Genomic DNA, 6,703 nt, shown 5'->3' with positions numbered 1-6,703 from the left:
AGGGAGAAACCACTTTGCTTCTCCACTGCCTGTGGAGGCCAAGCTTAGCACAGTGCCCTGCTTTTGTTTCCGATGGACACGCTCAGTTTTGCACTAACATGACACCCCCAGCATACATTTTAAAAATGTGTGTGTGTAGGTTTGTAGCAAAGGCTCAGTGTTCTCAAGGCTGCTCTGCAGCAGGAAGCTGGCTTGTAAGATCCCCTGATAAACCAACCCTCAGCCCTCAGGTCTTCCCCTCCCTTCCCTTCCAGAATTAAGCTTGTGGCTGTTCTTGCCCCAAGCGCATGTGGACGCAGTGAATACTGAGCCCTGCCAGCTCTTGCTCTACACAGCTTGGGGAAACCGCTTGGTTGAGTCTCTCTTGGGCAACAGCCCTACTGAACTCCACGATGGGAGTAGAGATGGCACTGTATTATTAGACTCCCTTAGGGTACTTTTTTCCTAAATCATCTAGGATGGGAAAAACATTTATATAAAGAAGAATGCCATGACTCACCCTCCAACACCATGGAGGTTCAGAGCAACCAGAAAAGAGTTAACAGCACAGCCACCCCCCAGTAGTATTTCCGAGTTTCTAAATACAGAGTTCCTTTCCGATCTGGATGCCCATTTTTGTTATCTTAAAAGTATTTCTGGAACTCTTGGCCAGCTTTAGACAAACAAACAGGGAGAAATATTTGTGAAGATAATGTGGTTGAGAGTGTTTGGTTAATGAGTCTTTCTAAGTTGAAGGATTTCATTTTTAGACTTCATTTCTTTAAAGCTTGTGAACAGAAGAAATAATTGCTCTGGAGATGTTAAATCACACAACCATCCCAGCTATTGGCTTTGGAATAACAATCATTCAACTTAGCAAATATCAGACATGGGAAGGGATTTATCTGACGCATCTATATGATCATGTGAACTCCCTCCTCAAGGAGAAACAGTCTCTCTGCTGGAGACACAAGAGGAAGGAACTGTTTTCCCTTCTGTAAAAAAATACAACAACATAAGCAACTGTAACATGCTAAATGGTTCCTGGCACGAGTGCAAAAATGCAATGTCTAAAATGTCAGCTGGTACACCGGGAGCATTTACATGATTTAAAAAATTTATGAGAAAAAACTATTTCACTGGCTTCAGAGCATCTTGGAAAGCAGCAGCACCAGCATGGGGGACAATGGAAAAAGAGGGGAAAAGACATCTCCAGATAAAAGAAATGACCATGGCCAGTATGATCCTATATTGCTCTTTTTAGTATGAGAAAAGTTGGGTCAGGCACTCATGTGATTTTAAGCTGTGTGGAAAAATGAACAAATGGAGCCTACCATGACTCTGGGATATGCTGGTTTTCTGACTTTACATATTGACTCACGTAGTCCTGTGGCTCACCTAAAGCCACACAACTCGTCACCACTTGAGGCAGGATCAAATCCAGAAATTCCTGACTTTTCCTCCCACTGTTGTTTCACTGGAAGCTGTTCTGCTGCAGTGATAGCTGATACAAGAAGGCTGGCCAGCTGGATTTCAGTGCAGGCTCTCATGGGAGAGATGGGGTCACAGAGACGGGGGAAATAATCCTGGCTTAATTAAAAAAACAGATCAGGCAAGGAAAAATCATGAAAACATTTGAAACAAACTCAGCGACATTTGCAAGTGTGCGTGGACAATGCTCGAGTAGAAGATTGGCTTGCTTTGGGGCTACACACTCCTGAAGTGGCTACTTAAAAGCAGGAACAAGCTGCCCTGTACAGCCTGAGGTGCTCTAGCATCAAACCCAAGCCTAGATCAGCATTGCCAGGCAGAGTGGGGCTGGTGCCTGGCTCTGCACCAGCCCTGTCTCGCCCACGGGGATGGGGGAAGGTGCCAAGCTCCAGCAATGCCTCTGGCTGCAAGGCCCCTCCTGGGACAGTCACCACCAGCTCACCGCAGAGCAGGGCTGCGGCTGCTCCAACAGTGCCAGCCCCTTCTGGGTCACATCCTGCTCCCCAGAGGACCCTGTCTGAGCATCCCCTCCTGTTTGCAGGGATACCATGCTCACCTATCGCAAAAAGCCACCCTTCACTCCCTCCTCCTTTCTACCAGCCATCTGTTGCTAGTCCCTTCCGTGGCTCATTCACAGATGTCACTGCAGATCTTTTGTACAAAATATTCCCTCCAGTATATCGCTGTTTGTGGTTTGGGGTTTTTTTTAAAGCTTTTATTTAATGTTATTTAAATACTTTTCAATACGTTTAAGTTTCACTAATGCTTCCATAAATAATGAGACGGAAGAGCTCAGTAATATCATTCCAGGGTATTGGACAAAGGCTAACGTTTCTCTCCATCTGTTTTACCAATGACCTAAACTAACGCAGTTTCCAGACCAGAGCACATGATCTAAAGTGAACTGAAGTCAGTGAAAAGGTCTCTGGTGACATACAAGGACTTAGAGGAGATTGAACAAAGGTGTCCTATAAAATAAATTTCTGGCCAAACAAAACTGGGAAGGCACAAAGATTACGATTCCTCTATCATAACAGCAATGACTCATCCAGTTGCACAGTCACTTTGGGTGAAAAAGAAAACAGTTACTCAATCTCTCAGGGATTTAGACACAGAAGAATATATTATGCAAGTTTTAGCAGCGTTACTAATGGCCTTGAAGCGCACAACTCTACTATGACTCTCACTCAGCTCAGCGGATCACAAATAAGATGACTCACATATCCATGACACGGTAAGTCTAAGAAGTGCAGAGGCAGGTGCTAATGCAGTGACAGAGCACGCAGTCAAGGGAAGAGGAGAATTATAAAATCGTGAGCAAAGGGCTGCGGAGAAAAGAAGATATTTGAAGACTTGGGAGTGTGGATGAGGTTGATTTTTATTCCTCTCCAATTACAGGGGCTTCTGAGTGTGAGGCCAGTCTCTACGCAGAGAGGAGCCAGGCCACGGGCGCCGGTCACCTGCGCTTCCCTGGGGCGTCACAGCAGGCAGCAGGCGCTGGCCTGTGCATGGTAGTGGTGAGCAGGTCCCTGCACCGACGGCAGGCAACTAGATTAGACCCCAGTGAAAGTCGTCTGGGACCTCCATGAACTTAACGATATTTTTACTTGGGAGAACTTTCTACCCTGCTGGAACATCATGATTTTGTAGAAGCTATTAACTCTGACCGTTTAAAGACTAATTAAACCCACTGGTGGTTTCAGCCGTAGCGGCATTTTGCCCTTTATCTAATGACTAACTTCCTCACAGATGGGGGACTTTGATGGCTATTCTCAAAGCCTCGTTTAAAATCCGCATAGTGGAATAGAGCTCAACTCAAAGCCTGAACTAAACAGCTGGAAAAGCAGTTGTACCTAAATAAAACTCTGTAATTCTTTATGCTCTGGAGACCTAATCAAAGCGTAGTTATAAATACTGTTTAAGGCCAAACACATTACAACAGTCCAATAATTAGGAGGGTTATATCACAAAGCTGATGCCAATACCTCAAAATTAGGCAGTTTAGGCAGGCCAGAGCACTGCAAGATGTTTAGACCTGTCTATGGGTCAAGGCAACACTACTGTAGAAACACAGACTATGTATGATTTTTTAACTTTTACTGCTGGTTTGACCCAGTCATTCCAATGTGCAGTTCCCTTCACCTGACTCAAAGATTCTGGATGGTCAAAGGATTATTCAATTATAAACTGTATATGGGGTCTGTTACCTGCAAAAATACAGCCCATGCAGAGCCAGGACCCTCAAATACTCTGGGGAACATCAGGAAAAGTTCTGGATTTTTTTTTATCATGACAGGGAGACCCTTGAGATTAACGAGAATAGCACTAACGCACAAGCTTGAGTGACACTTTTTTATGAGCTCAGTTGCACAAAGAACTGCAGAGAACTACTTTCACATGACTATCTGACACATTTCCTTTAAACATCACCTAATTTCAAGGCTGTTATTCTAGGCATTTCAACTAACATAAAGATGCACCATCTCATTTCGTTCTGCTGTCAGAACTGATTAACATAGCAGAGCAGGGTATTTTTGTCCAAACAAGGATAACCTCCTGCCATATCCCCTCTCGTTCCCATAGCTGACAGTCACTGGGCTGACTTCATCCTTTGAACACGTGTGGTTTGAGGAGATGCTGTGCAGCATCAGAGGAGGTTTATGTTGGGAAGTAAAACGAGCACTTGGAAATCTCGCATTACGTGGTCAGTGGAAGGAAAAAGCTTTTTATCTGTATCCTTTGTCTTTCTCTAGCAAAATCCAGTGGAGGATCCCCCAGTACTTAAAAAGTATAGTCTCATAAATTTCCTGTGAAGAAAACATCTTAGACTCAGGATTTAGCTGAGTTTCATCGCTGTATTGGTAATATACCTATGAAATGACTTGCCCAGGACTGCCTTTATTCTGCATGCATTCATGTGAACAAACAGTGAAGTAGCAGGGACGTGGCAAAAGCCTTCTTACAGACCCAGCTGGTGCACCCAAAATGGTAATAAAAATGTTAATAATACAGGCTCATATATTATCTGAAGGAAGCACAGTTTCAATGATTTATAGTGTGATCTTTTTCTGAAAGAAGCCTGTGTGTCATCATGAATGAGGCTGATTACAAGAGAGTTGATACTGTTAACATAATGTTCACATACTGAGTGTTAAAGCCGCTGTGGAAAGTAAGTGGCTGGTTTGCTGGATGCTTTTTGTCATTTCTTGGCAATTTTAGATGGCAATAAAGCTGTCATTCTGATTATTTGTCCCTTTCTGTGATGGAAGCAGGTTTTTTGGAAAGGGATTGTGTGAAGGAAAGAAGGGTCAGATGCAGTGGGAAGTGATGTGCAGAAGTTGGAATTGCTGTAGCCAGAATATATCCTGTAACTCAAACTGGTCAGTTCTGACCCTGCCCTCTGATATTTTGCAACATTAATGCCAATTAAATAGCTCCAAACTGCTTTCCTAAACTTCTGTGCAAACTTCCGTCACCTTCTCGCTGTTGTTATATCCTCTCAGCCCTCTCTCATCCATTTCATTAGCTCCCAGACATTAGTGAGGAGGAGCACAGTCACTCAGCCATCTCTCTCCAACGCCTCCAAACTGCAGGTCGTGCAGTGCACCTGTAATCCGAACCCGGAGAGGCCCCTGTGCTCTGGGCAGCAGCAGAACATCTCTTTGCACATGGTTCCTCTACCTCTTCTTCCATTTTAAAGGAGTACAACTCCAGCTTTTACAGCTGTGCACCTTCAAAATACGAACTAGGCCTAGTGCAAACTGATGTGGAAGCATCTCCTTGAGAACCCCCTTCTCCTTGAGAACCCTGCTGAACACGTGTGGTTTGAGGTGATGCTGTGCAGCATCAGAGGAGGTTTATGTTGGGAAGTAAAACGAGCACTTGGAAATCTCGCATTACGTGGTCAGTGGAAGGAAAAAGCTTTTTATCTGTATCCTTTGTCTTTCTCTAGCAAAATCCAGTGGAGGATCCCCCAGTACTTAAAAAGTATAGTCTCATAAATTTCCTGTGAAGAAAACATCTTAGACTCAGGATTTAGCTGAGTTTCATCGCTGTATTGGTAATATACCTATGAAATGACTTGCCCAGGACTGCCTTTATTCTGCATGCATTCATGTGAACAAACAGTGAAGTAGCAGGGACGTGGCAAAAGCCTTCTTACAGACCCAGCTGGTGCACCCAAAATGGTAATAAAAATGTTAATAATACAGGCTCATATATTATCTGAAGGAAGCACAGTTTCAATGATTTATAGTGTGATCTTTTTCTGAAAGAAGCCTGTGTGTCATCATGAATGAGGCTGATTACAAGAGAGTTGATACTGTTAACATAATGTTCACATACTGAGTGTTAAAGCCGCTGTGGAAAGTAAGTGGCTGGTTTGCTGGATGCTTTTTGTCATTTCTTGGCAATTTTAGATGGCAATAAAGCTGTCATTCTGATTATTTGTCCCTTTCTGTGATGGAAGCAGGTTTTTTGGAAAGGGATTGTGTGAAGGAAAGAAGGGTCAGATGCAGTGGGAAGTGATGTGCAGAAGTTGGAATTGCTGTAGCCAGAATATATCCTGTAACTCAAACTGGTCAGTTCTGACCCTGCCCTCTGATATTTTGCAACATTAATGCCAATTAAATAGCTCCAAACTGCTTTCCTAAACTTCTGTGCAAACTTCCGTCACCTTCTCGCTGTTGTTATATCCTCTCAGCCCTCTCTCATCCATTTCATTAGCTCCCAGACATTAGTGAGGAGGAGCACAGTCACTCAGCCATCTCTCTCCAACGCCTCCAAACTGCAGGTCGTGCAGTGCACCTGTAATCCGAACCCGGAGAGGCCCCTGTGCTCTGGGCAGCAGCAGAACATCTCTTTGCACATGGTTCCTCTACCTCTTCTTCCATTTTAAAGGAGTACAACTCCAGCTTTTACAGCTGTGCACCTTCAAAATACGAACTAGGCCTAGTGCAAACTGATGTGGAAGCATCTCCTTGAGAACCCCCTTCTCCTTGAGAACCCCCACCTCGGAAAGGCTCCTGAGCTTTCCCACTCCCACCCAGAGCCCCCTTACAATGCTATAAAGGCCAAAACTCCCAGACACTGCTCGGTGCTCAGCAAAGCACGCAGAAAAAAAGGGGGAGCACCATGGCGGGAGTCCTGCGGCAGAAGCGCTTGTCTTCACAGGGCGATGGGACAGGCATGGGAATGAACTACAGGCTTCCCCCCAAAGGGCTCCGAGCGGCTG

This window comes from Egretta garzetta, unplaced genomic scaffold, assembly GCF_000687185.1.
Source record: "Egretta garzetta isolate BGI_Z169 unplaced genomic scaffold, ASM68718v1 scaffold214, whole genome shotgun sequence".
Lineage (NCBI taxonomy): Eukaryota > Metazoa > Chordata > Aves > Pelecaniformes > Ardeidae > Egretta > Egretta garzetta.
The sequence above is the reverse complement of the archived record's forward strand: the minus strand, read 5'-3'. Positions refer to the sequence as shown.